At 41.1% G+C, this 16,502-nt stretch overlaps 1 protein-coding gene across 2 annotated transcripts in view; it reads left to right on the top strand.

Moving 5' to 3' along the window:
• The first annotated feature begins 245 nt into the window (after positions 1–245).
• The window catches only part of Ugt8 (UDP glycosyltransferase 8), an 82,244-nt gene continuing 65,987 nt past the window's right edge, over positions 246–16,502 (top strand). Inside the window, exon 1 of one of the 2 annotated variants that reach the window (XM_008829623.1) lies at positions 246–353. The gene's annotated coding sequence lies outside the window, so the exon portion shown is untranslated. Of the gene's footprint in view, positions 354–14,709; positions 14,732–16,502 lie in introns of those variants that run through there. The other variant, XM_008829625.1, reaches the window with a different exon arrangement.

The raw sequence follows: 16,502 nt of genomic DNA, 5'->3' as shown, positions 1-16,502 counted from the left end.
CAGGGCCGTCGGGGCCGCAAGGCCGTGCGGGGGCGGGGGCACAGGGAAAGAGCGCAGGCGGGGGCGAGGGGAGGGGCATAGGGTTAGAGGGCGCGCAGGCCGGGGGCCCGCTCCAGCGGCGCGGGGGGCGGGGCGGGGGCGCGTGGAGGAGCAGGCGCGCTGCGCCCTGAGGGAGGGCAGCGTGAGCGCGGCCTGCCGTCCGAGCCCGTCTTAAGGCGGCACGCCTGCAGCGCGGCGGGCGGCGACACCTGCTCCACAGACGCAGCGGGTCGGCGGCAGGGGACGCGGTGAGCGGCGGGCTCGGCCGGGGCGGACGAGACGGAGGGCAAGAGGCGGGAGAGGCTGGAGCCCAGGTGAGAGCCCGGGGAGGATGCGCTCTGGTCCCGGGAGGGTGTCCGCTCCCGTCGGGGTGGGATCTCGCGCCCGGCCCGTGCGGCTGCGGCCGGGGTGCCGGGACCTTCCTGGGGCCTCGGGCAGAGCCCCGCGCGGTCCGAGAGGAGCCGAGCTGGCTGAGGTAGAGCGGGGGATGCAGGGCGTCGGGAGGAAGGACGTGAGGTGGGAGCGACGCATCAGGACCAGTCACGGGGTTTCTGAGGGAGACCAAAGTCGGTGCCCCTTGCCGCCCTGCGCAGCTGAGGATGCATGGCGGCTGCGGGGACCCGTGGAGCTGAGCGCCTTCAGGGTTCTGGAGGGCACGGAGAGCCCAGAGTCCAGAAAGTGAGACGCGGACTGCACAGGGGCAATGGCGTCATCTGGATGGAGCGCCTGCTGTTGGCACTGGAAACAGCCCTCTGTTCCACAGGGCTGCCATCCGTAAAGGTTAAAAACAAACAAACAAACAAACACAAAAAACGCCAAATACTTAAGTCACCTGAGGCTATCACTTTGTACAGCCGATTTTTTTCAAAGTTAATGCCAGGAATGTGTGGCATTATGACTAGATGCCAAGTATGCCATTATTTTTATTTATAATCCCTCCTTCCCCCAAACAAAAATTGCCCTCTTAGACGCATGCTTCCTCGACCCATGTTCCCCCCCTCAAAAAAACCCAAAAAAACAAAAACAAAACTAAAACAAACACAAACTACCAGGACGGATAGAAAGAGCTCTTTAAACAACATTTTAACAATATTAAATGTCACACTTTGCCCTTGGGATTCTTTTAATTAATTGAGAAGTTTTTATTATATGAAATAAAAATAAGTATGTTAATTAAATGTGAGCCCGGGCAGCTTTAGTTTTTCCTGTAGAAACTGTCTCTTGGTAGCTTAAATCCTTGCAAGCTCTGCCACTGTCTCTGTCCAGCAACACTTCTAGATAGTACAGTACTAAAGGAAAATACTGCAGCTTAGTTGGATGCTTCTGGCACCAGCATTAGTGTTGCTTGTAAGAGTATCTGCAAACCTTGGGGAAGCGCAGTTCTTGACAGTACAGTAACTTGGTGTGCTATTAGCACCTAGGCATAAATGAAGAGATTTCTGATTTTTCTGGGTAATACTGCTGTACTGTAGTATTTCTAGAGTTTTGTGTTTTTATTGATAACTTGGAGCACTTATTATAGGAAACGAATTTAGTAAGTATATTTATGACAATTTTTTAAAGTTTGTTTTTGATTACTGTTGTTTCATAGTTAACATTTCCAGTAATTTAAATTGTATTTCAAGGTACTTATGAACAGCCGTCAGTTTAGTTACCGTTTAAATATTGCCAAAAAGCCTAGCTTTAAACCCTTTTCAAAGTAACTTCTGAACCTGTTGATCAAATAACACCAATTTCTTGTTGTTAATTAACTGAATTTCTAGGATACTCCTGGAAATTGCCAAGCTACACCTGAGGAGTGGGTACTGGTGCTGGTTGATGCAGTATATGTTCTGGTGACATCTGAGCTAGTGCCTATTTATACATATATTTTCTGGGCAGTATTAATTATTGAAACCTCAAAAAAGGTAGCCACTAAAATAAGCAGTTTACAATCTTTATCTTCACAGTTGGTTGGACATAAGTTATTTTGTGGTTTGCTGGGTTATCTTTATAAGATGAATTGGTAAAGACCTGTGAGCAGGCCCTGCTGCTGGGTTAGCTGTTGTCTTTCTCCCCCCTTGAAAGAATGTGGCCAGTAGCCGAGTGTAAAACCTGTGGGTTTTGTGACAGATGCCTTCTTTTCATACATTTATTCTGAGCCATACTGTGAACTGGATGGTTGAGGTTCCAGCAGAGTGACCTTTATCTGCACATTGTTAATGTTTATTTGCAGAAAGTTTTGTGTGAGAGACCTTTAGAGGAGTGTACTAAATCGGGACAGTTCGCTCTAGAAAACCTTTGCTTTCTTGTAAATTAAATCATCCTTTAAAAAGAAAACGTTTGCTGAGGTTACTTTTCCTTAGGAATATGCTAAGGTACATTATGTAGCTCCTTCTGCCATTGAAACTCATTATCCTGATGAAGTGTTAATCTCTCCCTATCCTGGGAGCTAAAAGTGTAATTTGATAATCCTGCTAACCATCCTGAATGCTTACTCAATTATTTAAATATCACTTTGCATACCTTCCAGTGGAGAAGCTACATAATCAAATCAGTTTGAGTACAGTAGGATAGTCTTGAAAACTGTGGTAATCATATCTACTTAAATTAGAAGCATTTCAGGAACATTCATTCTTTCCTCTAACGCATATTTATTAAAAGCATATCATGTGCAAGTGGGTCTCCAGTGCAGGGTTGTTTATAAAGAGGTGTGGTAATGGGCTGGAGAGATGGCTCAGCAGTTAAGAGAACTGACCCCTTTTGCAGAGGGACCTGGGTTTGGTTCCTAGCACCCACATGACAACTAACAGCTGTCCTTAACTCCAGTTTCAGGGAACCCAACACCCTCTTCTGCCCTCTCTGGGCGTTGCACACACAGGTAGACTTACATACATGCAGGCAAAACACTCATACACATAAATTTTTAAAAAAAATCTTTAAAAAAAAGACATGATACGGTGAGAAGTCAGATTTCAGAATAGTAAATGTTGGATCTCAGAAATATGAGACAGGAACAGCTTTTAGATACTGGTATGATTTTGGTAAGAGAGTGGCTAACAACTATTTATAACTCCAATTCCAGGGGATTTTGACCCCTTCTCATGGCCTCTGTGGGCATTGCATGCACAGTGCACCTACCTGTATTCAGGGCAAACATTCACACACATAAAAATAAATTTGAAAATTAAAAGCAATAGGTCACAAGTCATGGGTGACTGATTAGGTGGTGGAGTAGGAGTTGATTTGGGGATGGGAGACTTGAGATTTGAGAAGCAAAGGTGACCGAGTTCCATTTGGTACATGGAGGACTTGATGTGCTTATAGAAAATCCACTGGTGATGTGTGTCCAGGGAGTCATTTCACAGAACTTCTGAGAAGTTCTATGTTAGATAGCAAGTAGGTGGATTGACTGATGGATGGATGGATGGATGATTTAGCATGTAGCAGAACTGTAAACACTGAAAGTTGATAGTCTTCCCTATGAGAGTCAGGTAGAAAATATAACTGAGGAGATCCCAAAATTTGGGAATGGGTTTGAGAAATAGGCAGCAGTAAAAATGAGAAGGTACAAAGCAAGAGGGTTAGGGGAAAGGGTTAGCAAAGGGGAGGGTTAGGGGAAAGGGTTAGCAAAGGGGAGGGTTAAGGGAAAGGAGAGAACTGCAGGAAGGGAGAGCTCAGGTTCTCACTGCGTATTAGACAGGCCTACTTCTACCCTCAGGAAGCTCTGTATCCTTGGACAGTTCAGTTCAGTTCCTTTTCTGCATCTGCAAAGTGGGGATCAAAGCACTTACTTTATAAGGCTTCTGTGAAGATCAAAGGAGATAGTCTCTGCAGGATGTCTAGAAGGTTACGCTTTGTGGCCAAAAACTTGAAATAATTGTATGAAAATAGTCCTTGGATTTGCGATTAGGAGACCCATGTGAATTTTACTCTGCAAAGTGCTAATTGTCAGGATGAAGGAGGGTTGTTGAAAAGACATTTTTTAAGGTGATTCTGCTTGTAGCATTTTGCACAAGAAGCCAGTCCAGTAGCAGAGATGGAAAATTTTGGAGGGAGCAGAGAGAAGCCTGCTGTCCCAGGTCCTGGAAGAGATGGCTGGAGTGGCCCTGGAGTTTCCGGGAGACTGTGTGCTGTCAGAACAGCCTCTTTTTGGACTGAACTCTGTTTGCAGAGCAACTATCAATATTCTTGATAGTCAAAGGGTGCTTCACATAATCTAACAAAGGTATTGATTGATCATTTTGATAGAGCCTGAAAACAAAAACAGATGGTTATCAAAAGTTGACAAACTATAATACAACATCAAATGATTCAGAAGACATTTCCTAATCTTACAGAGCTTCAGAAATGAACGCTATGAACAGTAATGATTAAGCTGTGTGATCGTGGGAAGTCTGACCATAGAGCTTGCTTTACTTTTTTTATTCCCCCTCTAAAGTTTCCTATGGTAATATGTAACTATCATGACCTTTTTTAATCTTAATTTTTTTTCTGTACTTGGATGCAGTGGTAATGTTTTATGTAAATGGTAAACATTTACAATTAAATTTGTATCTTATGTGCACCAATAGCTTGATTTGTAATTAGTATTTTGGGAGAAAATGTTTACATATATGAACTGGTTTGGCAATTAGTCAATAATTGAAAACAGTGCATATCAGGTACAAATTGGTTGTAAGGCATAATGGTGATTGATTATATATAATTATTTATAATTCTTAGTTCAAATCAGTGTCTCTTTTTTAGACAATTCTGTTAATTTATACTTATCATTTATTTATTAAGCATTTAGTGTAATACATGACTTCAAGACACAAGTATTTGCTGAGTAAATGGAATTTTAAGTTTCATCTTTATAAGGTGAAATGCAGTTTGTTATGCAAAAAGCTTGACTGTTCCATTGACTTCTTTGCCTGAGAGTCTCCAGCCATACTTCTGCTTAGCCGCACTTCTCCAAGCTGGAGCTGAGTGTTGGCATTTTTGTCTGCTGTGATTTTACATAAAGTACATGGTCCTGTTACTTTCAAAGTGTAGAGATCTGTGTGGGTAATTTCGCTTTAGGTTTCTTCTAGTTCTGCGTTGTGTGTGTATGCACTAACCCAATTTTGGGGGTGTTTGCTTGGGTTTTTTTGTTTGTTTGTTTGTTTTTGGTTTTCTTGCTACATCTTTAAAACTATCTTTCTCAGCATTCCCTTGTAGAAACAGCAAGACCAAGGTAAAATTGCTGTCGCACTTAGGTAAACATTTATCAGTGTGCAGTAGCCAGAATAAAAATGATTTATTTTTGAACTTACTGCTACTTTTCAGTTTATGAATAGTAAGATATCTGGAAGAGGGTAGGCCAGCTGTTGCCACATCCAGGCCGGACATGTGGGTAACTTTTAAAGTATTTAGACTGAATGGGAAGAGTGCACAGTAGGAACATTCTGGAGCTCTCACTGTGGACTTAGACTATTTATGTGAATTTTAATGCTTAAATACTTTAAAGATTCCAAGTCATCATTTTTAACTTACTGCATTAAATATACCTTGTTTTAATAAGAAGAAATTACAGGATTTTCTTCCAAATGAGAAAAATTCAAATAATGTGCCCAAATATTGAAAAGGTAAAATTATGTGTACAAATTTGCTGCATTTTCTACAAGATTTTCCTTACGTTGTATAAATTGACACATATTTATGGAATTCAAAATTTTCAAAACATTTGAAGGAAGTACAGAAAGCATTTAGCATTTTTAAAAATATGGTTGAGTGCTGGGGAGATAGCTCCATGGGTCTTATGCTTCCCCCACAAGCCTGATGACCTGAATTCAGATCCCTAGAATGCATATAAAGCTAGACGTGGTAGTATATCTGCAATCCCAGCATTCTTATGGTGAGGTGGGGGTTGGGACAATCCTCAGAAGCAAGGCTGCCACAAAGTGGCAAAAAACAACAGTCCCTCTATCAGAGAAGGTGGAAGGTGAGGACTAACATCTGAGCTTGTTCTCTGGCCTCCGCACATGTGCCATAGCATGTTGTATACTTGAATTCATAGGAGCATGCATATACCCCATACAGACACACACACACACACAGACACACACACACACACACACACACACACACACACAGACACACACGTAAAAAAGTAGTTGGTAGTTTCATTGTGGTTTGCTATATTTGCATACTCTACTGTAGTATATAAATATTTTTTCCGTAAAGAAATGTAGCTAGTGATACACCAGACAAGGTGGCATGCGTCTTTAATACCAGCCCTTTAATCCCTGCCTCCGGAGGCAGAGGCAGGTGGATCTCTGTGAGATTGAGGCCAACCTGGTTCACATGGTGACTTCCAGGTGAGCTGCAACTAGGCAGACTCTGTCAAAAAAATAATAACAGCAAAATAATATAGCTAATGGTTTAAAAGCATGTCATATTTTATTTTTGTATTTATTTTTTTAAAATATTATTTTTAGTTTTATATGCATGAATGGTTTGCCTGCATGTATGTGTACAAGTGTACCACATGTGTGCAGTGCCCACAGAGGCCAGAAGAGGGTGTTGGATCCCCTGGAACTGGAGCTACGGACAGTTGTTAGCCAACATGTGGGTGCTGGGATTTAAACCGGGGTTTCCTGGAAGAACAGCAAGTGTTGTTAACCTCCAATGCCTAAAAGGATGTCATATTTTAAATAGGCGAAAGAGTTTTGCTATTCAAAACAACATCAAGGAAAATCCATGAAAAGAATCCTATTTTGAGTAATCTGCTTTGCAAATTCAAAGTTTTTTAGCTCTGCTTAAGTACACGCACAACAACAAAAACACTTGGGCACACTCTATAATTGAATATAATTTCTTCCATCAGATTTTTTTTTTTTTTAGTCTGTGTAGCACAGACTGGTCTCAAACTTGTAAACCTCCCCCCTCAGCTTCCAGAGTGCTGAGTATCTATTACCAGGCCTTATAACTTAAACTCCATTTCAAATAAAGTCTTCATCTGATTCTGTTCCATTGACATCACAACATCAATAATTTAGAGGAGTATCAACAGTGAAAAACTTGTAATTGTTAGCAGTGTCATGAGTGATTCTGTAGTGATATCTGAAAGGTCTGCTCTATACTAGCCTGTATTGTGCAACTTCCCCTAAGAACAAACAGCCTTTTGCTTTCCATAGTTTTACTTATTATCCTGTTGGTCCCTAAACCAATTTACTGAGCAGGGCTTAGAGGAAACTAGTCAAACAGGTTTGCCTGTCCATTTGTCAGGGCTAGGGAGATGCAGCGAAAATTATGGATAAGGGAAAGGGTGAGGCTATTTTAAGGGCTATTAATGCTAATCAGTAACTGTTTTCTGTGGACTTTGAAAATATGTTGAAAACACTTGAGAGAATATGTCATAGTAGGGTAAGGGGAAAGAGAAGGGGAAATAAGAAGCAGTAAGAACAAAATGCGGAGCGAGGAAGGAAAATAATAGGGGACAAGAAAAGCAGGAAAAAAGCAAAGCAAAGCAACAGAGTTTCAGTGTCACACTCGCTATACTTGGTGTAAGCTGAGTGTACCACACCAAGAACCCAGAGAATTGATCTGGGGATGAGTGTAATGAAGGCCCAGGCATGCCTGCCATCCTGGGCTGAGGTATATGTATTGGCGACTTTTCTGTTGCTGTGATAAAACACCATAACCAAAGGTGACTTAGGAAGGAATAGTTTATTTTGACTTATGGTTCCAGAGGGATAAGAGTCCATCATGGCGAGGAGGCCTTGAGACATGCGGCAGGCATGGTGGCAGCAGCAGAGAGCTCAGGTATCACATCTTCAACCACACATGTGAAGCAGAGACAGTGAACTGGAAGTGGAATGGACCGTGAACTTGAAAGCCGGCCCAGTGATGTGCTTTCTTCAGCAAGGCTGCACCTTCTAAAACTTCTATGACCTCCCCAAACAGCACCACCGACTGGGCACAGGTAATCAAATATTTGAGCTTATAGGGGACATTTCTCATTCTGACCACCACAGTATACAAAGAACATTTATGGGTAAAATGAAGTTAACCTTCTCTGTGTTTTACCTCATTTTAGAAATGCTTGTTATCCCTTAATGAACATGTTCTATTTGTAGATTGTTTGGTTTTTAAAACAGGGTCTCATAGAGCACAGGCTGGCCTCAAACCTTGTAGCTCAGGATGACCTTGAACTGCTGAACTTCCAGTCTACTTCTGGAGAGCTAGGATTACAGCAATACAGACAACCATGCACAGCCAGCTTTTTTGTCTTTCTGTAGCTTACAGGTCTTATACACGTATGTTCATCTCTGCATCCTTATTCTGTCCCTGAGCGCTAGCTAGTAGAAAGTCGCAGTGTACAATGCATGCTGTGGGGACTCGGAGTTCTTAAGTCACTTCTTGAGGGGACAAGGACAGCTCCTTGAGGGTATGAAGTTAGGACCCCAGCTTCCTGCTGAGAACTGTGTGCTGGAACCATGCCCAACAGTTCCTGGTCTTCTGAAAGCTGAGATGTCCCTGTGGAAATGATAGTCTCTGAGGCTGCACTGTCCCATGCACCCCTTCCTGGCTTCAAGGTCCCACATCCCTACCCTTGACTGTGCTCTTCATGTGTTCTGATTATACCTCTGTGTCTTTCCTGGGCAGTGTTTAGAGCTGCTTTTTTAAAATTCCAGAATATTCACCCTTTTCTTTTTCCTCATTCCTTTGGTGAAGCCTCTCATGTTCAGAGACTGGGTTTTTATTTATAAGTACATCATCTGTACTTCTCATTGTTTTATCTACTGTCCCAAGAGCTTAGAGTTCAGACTCAACTTCCAGACTCATGGCTGCACTAGTTGCATTAGTTGTACAGACCTGACAGGTTGTACATACCTCTGTCTGAGTTTACCCCTTCTCTTGTCCATTGCATCTCGTCTGGCCCGCTGTTCTAGCCTCACCTTCATGAAGTGCTCCTTTTCCACTGTGGGAAACTTCTGTTCTCCTTGTGCTGTCCCACAGCCTTCTCCTCTCCCTTCTTGACTGGAGGCCTTATTGCCTCTCTCACCTTTGCCTCGGAGCCCTCCCATCACCATCCATCTTAACCGTTGCCCACCCTCTCACTATTCCTGGGGCATCTGACTGTGCCTTTCATGTTCACCTGGAAACCCCAAATCTTTAGCCTTACCTTCATGGTTATGCATTGTTTACTTGCACTCTGACCACTCCTACTTGTCCTGCACCCAGTAAGGTTTCCCCTATCCCTTGAGGCATTTCAGGGACGGAAATATCTTGACTTTTCATCTTCATCGAGAAGTGGACAAAGAGAAAGTTGAAGTTGAGGAATGGGGGGGGAGAGACAGAGACAGAGAGAAAAGAGAAATCAAGGAGAAAGATGTAGGGCCTCAGCTGAGGGCTTCCTCCATGCCAAGAAGGTGCTCTACAGAGAGCAGCATCCCCAGCCTTGCTTTGTACTTGTATCCTCACCTGTCAAATTTTTGACCTTCAGGTCATACCTTGGATTATTGTATCCTAGTGTTATTGAAATTTACTTTACCCGTTGCATACATTGATGAGAGTTTAGCATTTACTTCTGTCCACATTCTCCTTCTAAGGAGAACACGAGTCTACGTGTCACTTTGGATAAACAGTTCTCATTGAGATACTATATGCAGACTTCACTGAATGTTATTTTTAGCTTCTCACAAGGTAAACTAGAGTTTACTAGTTTTCTGTACATAGGTTGATGCATTTTGCTTTATCTCCCAACTTGTATCATTCAAACTTGAAATGTTCCTTTCTTTAGTTTTTGAATGAAGTCTTTTGTATAGAAACTGCATGTTACAGAACCCTGCTGTTCCATGTAGATGCAGTGGGAAGATTTGATCTGTAGACAAGTCATACCACAGAGCTTTTCATTATAAAAGCATAATCATGTAGGAGTTTTTCTTCTGAATTTGCCTGGATCCTCTAACAGATGGAAGTGCATTCCAAGGTTCTTCTGGGTAAGACTAATAAGAAATAGTGACAGCAGTAGTTCAATGTGATTAGTTTACTTCATATTTACATTTGAGAGTAAGCATGCCCAGTGTTATGAAATAGTAGTTGGGAAAAATGATTCCACCCAGGAGAAGGAGGCTTGGAGGTCTAAAATGCCTCCCTTTCCTTTTCTTTCTGGGCTGGGAAGTAAGGGAAGGGACGGAAGTAAGAGTATATTTCAAGATTAAGATAAAATTTAATATCTTTAGTTTCAGGGGAGAAAAGAAATTAAAAAGAGAGAAAGGAAAGAGTGAAATATAAAGACTATTAAAAAGCCTGCATACAGGTTTTGAGTCAGGGAGACTCCAAGTCGCCCAGTGCAGTACAGGCTATTGCCATTGCTCTTGGTTGCCCATCACAGCTAGATAGCAAGATCCTATTGTTGCAGGTACCATACACTTTGATTGCAGGACACAGAGAAATCAGACTGGAACTGACCAGAAAACACTCAGCTTGCTTCCTTCATAGTACTAGCAGATGCTGTGCAGGCTAGTGAGGGAGAAAAGACATAGATTGTCTTATCTAGCGTTGGGCAGTGATCACTACAATATTGACCCACTACAATATTGACCCACCAGGCAAGATGTGCTTATGGTTGCAATAGTGGCAAGACTGTTTATGGGGTAACCAGTCTCTCTCTTGTTTTGATATGAGGCCTAATCTATGGGAGATAATTCATACCTGATCAAAATTTATACATGATCAAAATCCATGGCTAGGGAGGGTGTAGACCAAGGGAACAACCTATTGTTGTTTTATACTAAGTGGTTATGTCAAACTGTTTTCTAAATATATATGTTTGTATCCATAGATTTGTGCTACTCTGAACCTTGAGGTCAGAGAAGTTTCCTATTGCTGTGGGCAGTGGTTAATGCAGATACTCATAACTGTTCAAAGTGCTGATGATAAGTGACCCTGAGCCATAGATGGGGCATCTATATCAATCTCCTCCCAAAGCTCAGGGAACGTGGTAGGAGAGGAGTGGAAATAATAGAGTCAGAGGGTGGGGAGGAGTGCTGTGAAGTGTTGTCCTCTGGACAGTACAAGGCTGCTGCACAGTGAACTCACAGCAGCTGTTGTACCTCCATAAGACCTGCTCAGATTCTAGCAGAGATGGAGGAAGATGGACGGAGGCCTTACCTCTAACTGAGGAACTAAAGGAAGTTCATGGCTGCCAGGGGAGAGACAATTGCTTTTGGTTGGGCTTGTGGCAACTGGTAGATCTCCCATGCCACAGTGAATGGCTCTACACCCCTGTGCATTTGGACAGCACTAGTTGAACTCAGTGGGTATAAAGCTATGGTGCCATTTGCCATTTAGATAATTTTTGAAGGCCTTGTAAAGGTATGTTTTGCTTAGTTATATTTTAAATATGACTGTCTTTTGAAATATATTTGCTCCCCCTTTTTTGTCTTTTTTAAAATTTATTACTGAGTTTTTGTGCATTTAATATAATAGATCTTAATTAAATTGAGGCTCTGGCCCCCATCCATACTCTGGATTATAACCCCCACTCTGGATTTCATGCATTCTGTCATATATGTTGAGGCCTATCTGGTCAAGCTTTTGTACCCAGATGCTCCTCGGTGCAAGTTCACCCATTGGAGTCTTGTCAGCCTGTCTGGAGTCTCTCCCTAAAGCAGATCAACTCTCCCTCACCCAGCAGTGATCCTCTGACAGCAGTTCTTCTGCTAGTTAGGACTTCCTTCCCATTTTAAAACTGAGGTGTGCAGAGAAACACTCTCTTCTGGCCATTTTTTGCTGCTCGTTCTGTTCTCCTTACCCTATGTGTCCTTTTAGAGATAATGCTCCTTTCATTATTAGACTTCTTATACCAGATTCCAATGGTGGGCTTACAGGTGGATGGTGGGGCCATGACCTGAGACCTGGTGTTTGAGTCCTTATAGCAGTAACACAGCCTATCTTTGAACCGTGAGTGTTCTGTGCTTTGTAAACTACTTAAATCCAAACTCCTATTACAGCTCTTATTGCTTTCTCCAAAAGCAGATGGAAGGACAGCCATTGTGAACAAATCCTGTTCATTTCCCAGAGAATTATGGGGAGGGTCTGTGATAGTTAAGATCTAATGTAGCCATTCATTCAAAAGTGGCCTGTGTGATAGAACTCTTTCAGCTCTGAGTGAAAGCGTGTTGCAATTTCTTTTTACTGTATAAATATTTAAGGGGTTTATAGCATAAAGATTTGAGGTTAGTGCTAAGTCTTTTTATTTCATATTTATTTATTTTTTATTTTATGTGTATGTGTGTATTGCCTGCATGTAGGTAAGTGCGCCCATGTTGTGCAATGCCCGTGGAGGCCAGAAGAGGCTGTCGGATCCCCTGGAACTGGAGTTACGTTAGGTGCCATGTGGGTGCTGGCATTCAAACCTGGGTCTTCTGCAAGAGCAACCAGTGTTCTTAACTGCTGAGCCATCTTGCCAGCCCCCAGTGCTAAGTTTTTTTTTTTAAGATTTCTCTTTTGATTTGTATATCTCAGAATTCAAGAGAAAATTGACCTGCTATCTGATGTATGGTGGTAACCACCTTGGAGAGTCTTTATCTGATGCAGGTTAGAAAGACTGGACGAGGATCCAGGAAACCTGAGTACTACTTTGAACCTTGCCAGTAAGCAACTGTGGCCTGACTTGTGATGCTAAGCACCTACTCCCTAGAGACTTTCACCCTTCCTCTACAAATGATAGGGTCTGGACTCAATTCTATTTAGTGTTTAAATTGTGACTGATTTGTTTTTTAAATGAAAATACTTTAAAAATGTATTTTGTGTCACTTTATACCAAGTATATAAAATGGTAGTATTTAAGCATATGTGTCTATATTTAGACAGTGGCACACAAACGGCTTAATCTTAGATGCATAGGAGACAAAACAGACATTTGTCAGTAAGGGAGCACCGAAGAATACGTGTCTTTTGGAGAACCTACCTGAATCACTTCCCCTGATGATTATATAACTTTGCTGTTTTTCAAATTTAAAATCTGCAACAAGCTTCTCACAGCAAATGTGCTGCAGCTTCGTGGCAATAAGGAATCTTATTTCTTCACCCATGAAGAATTCCATGGAATTGAATAAGAAATATTTAGAATTCTGATTTGGCTAGAATTTTTTAATTCAAAAATGTTTGATGAATTATATGGAGACATATTTTGTGGCTTCTAGTAATGGCAATATAGATCATTAAAAACTAGTTAGTGATGACCAACAAAGACCATTTCTAATAAGAGTCCCACGATCATCTGTAATGTCTACATTTCTGTAGCCTTAGAATATCTAAGTTATTGAAAAGCTACTTCCACCTGTGAGTTTCATTGTGGGAGATCAAAATTTGACTCAGATTTTCTCCAGAATTACTTACTCTATTCCACTAATTAAAATAACAGTAAAAGAGGCTCTAATACATAGTCAGTTCCAGGCTAGCTTGGGCTGCAGCTAGATCACACCTCAACATGAAAAATTACCAGTGAAAAATGTTGTAAAATGTCATAGCACATTTTAAAACATAAAGGCAGATTTTTTAAAAAAAAGAAAGTATATGAACCTGTTAGGATTTTTAAGCCTGGGAAAGTCTTAGTTGGATGACTTAGGAACTTTTCTCATTTGTTTAAGGATGAGGTCAAATTCAAAACAAAGAATGATTGTATTTGCTGTATGTTAATCACATGATGTAGAGGCATGGAGATAACTAGTACCAAGCTGGTCCTGGGGGACTGCAGAAAAACCCACATTTCACTCTGGTGTGTGTGTGTGTGTGTGTGTGTGTGTGTGTGTGTGTGTGTGTCTACATGCAAAAGTGCAAATTTTACAACTAGCAATGTGATACAAAGTGTTTTAGTCACTTTATTTTTTACTAAAGAGGAATGTTATATGATTTTTCAACTGCACAGCTTTATTCTTATCAGTAATTCTCGGAAGGTGGTTCTGGGTTCAGCATTTTCAGTATCAGCTAGAGACTTGCTGGAAGCAGATTCTTAGGCTCATCCTAGATCAAGAGGCCAGACCTTGGGAGGGCAGAGCCAGCCTGTGTGCAGAAGCTCTGGGTTACTTTGGGTGCTGTTTTTGAGCCTCATTAATCCATAGACTGGATTTCTACTTGGTTCCTTTCCTCATGTGAATATCCCTGATCATTTTTCAGTTGAAAGAAAAACTTAGTTTAGAATTCTGAAGACTTTTCCTGATTAACAATTCCTTAGTTATGTTTATAACCTAAACTCATGGTACTGTTTTTTCACTAATTAATTCAGGCCTTTTTAGTTAATGCATACATGCTCATCTAAAAACTGAGTTAGATGTGTTAGTTTTGTAATTTTACTCTGATGTTGTATAAGAGTAGTCTTAGTAGATCTAGTTTTCCACAGTTTTATAATTATCTGAAAGACATTACTAAGTGAAAGCAGTATTAAAGTGGGTTTCATCCAGAACTTCTCTGAGCTTGATTGGAAGTAAAAGAATTTTTAAAAACTTCACAGTGAGCAGTTAGAGTTGAACTGTAGCTGTGAGCTTAAAGACTAGCTAGCCTATCAGGCCCATTGAAACATTACATGTTGAGTCCATTAGTTCCTTTCATTCTTTTAAGAAAATCTTGCTTTGTGTACACTCAATTGAAAAGTAATTTGCTTCCCAATAGGTTGACATTGTGACTGCCTGACCATGATCAGCCTTGACTGTATTTTGGGACTGCTTTTGCCTTGGCACAGGTATTTGTCATGACTTGTAAAGGCAGTGCACTCACTTTTTATGAACACCAACAGCCTCCATCCCTGTCTCGTATCTCTAGACAGCTTGTTTTAGAAATAAATAAGATGGGGCCCTCCACCCTCACCTACCAAAGCCCAATGTATATATTATGAAGTTTATGTTGATATTAAAAATTCTCTATAATGTAAACTTGGAAATCAACTTGAATTCCATTTCTTTACATTTTCCCATTTAGTACTCCATTGATTTGACCTTAACTATTTTGTGAACCAAATCATACCATATCAGCTTCATTAAGCATATTCTTTTCCCTTCCTTCCTTCCCTTTCTTTTCCAGTCCCCTCCCTCTCTCTTGTTCCCTCCCGCCTTCCCCCCTCAACTCTCCATTAGTGAACAGGCCCTTACCAAGCCTTTTCTTAAATTCAGTTTTCAGCAAATTTCAGATTAGTAAAGGATGCTCAAGACCTTCTGATTTGATAGTCTGACTTGGCAGGTGAAGAAAATAAAGCTCAGAGAAATACTTGGCTTAACTTACAAAGTATACTAATGGTGGTATCCATGGGTGCATGCTGGTTTTCGTTGTTCCTTTCATCATAGGTCATTTAAAATATTATTTCTATAATTCACTTCTGATATTAGCTAACTGAAAAAGCAGTCTTGAGTTCTCAAATATGATTTATTTCCCAAGGCCAAAATTTTAAATACTCACAGACAACTATTTAAATTATATTTCTACAGGTGTAGTGGATGTGATCTCAGCACACCACCAGAGAGTGCCGGGTTCTGGCCTCCCTCTGGCATAGGGGCTAAGAACACAGCAGACCAACTGAGAGTCCCAAAATTACCCCCATCCCCTGCTTAGGGAATTTCCCAATTTTTTTCTGAGTTCCTGATAATAGGGGTCCAAACCTTAGAAGGAAACCTGAGTGTACCTGATTGGAACCTGACTTGGTCTTCTGTGGGTGCACCTGATAGCTGATCTGATCTGAAGCAATCAGTTCCCTCCAAAATAAAACCTGAGAGAACCTGAAACTTGTACCAACTAGCTTCACGTAACCAATAAAGGACGGACCTTGGAACCCCGATAATACAAACAGAAGCATACTTCAACTTAATTCTCATATCAGAATAATAAACAAGAGAAATTCACATGCCAAAATTCACAACGAAAGAATAATAAAATGGAAAGCCAAAACACTATGTCCCCAAAACTCCACCAGTCCTGCAGAAGAGTTCTACAAAGAGAACCCCCTAGAGATAACCCAGAGCACTGAATTTAAAAGAACAATCATAAACATGATCAAGGAATTCAACAAATTTGAAGAACACGTAAACAAACAAATCATGAACAAACAAATAGGGATAAATGTCTCACTGAATTCACAAAACAGAAACATTGAAGAAAACTCAGGCTGAACTGAAGAAGGAAATGAAAAACTCAATGAGCCAACTTGAAACAACAGGAGAAAGCCTCACCACTAGAATGAATGAAATGGGAAACAGAATATCAACACTGGAGGATAAAGCTTAAGAACTGGACCACTCAAGCAAAGATTGGAATATCTAAAAAAACACAGGAATGGAATATATAAGAAATGTGGGACACCATGAAAAGACCAAATCTATGTATCATAGGAATAGAAGAAGAAGAATTTCAGGTTAATGGTGTTGACCAGATCTTAAACAGGATTGTAAAAGATAATTTCCCGAAATTAAGGAAAGACATCCCCATACAAATACAGGAAGCACATAGAACACCAAATAGACAGG

The sequence above is a fragment of the Nannospalax galili genome, unplaced genomic scaffold (genome assembly GCF_000622305.1).
Source record: "Nannospalax galili isolate Female #2095 unplaced genomic scaffold, S.galili_v1.0 scaffold1214, whole genome shotgun sequence".
Lineage (NCBI taxonomy): Eukaryota > Metazoa > Chordata > Mammalia > Rodentia > Spalacidae > Nannospalax > Nannospalax galili.
The sequence above is the reverse complement of the archived record's forward strand: the minus strand, read 5'-3'. Positions and strand labels throughout refer to the sequence as shown.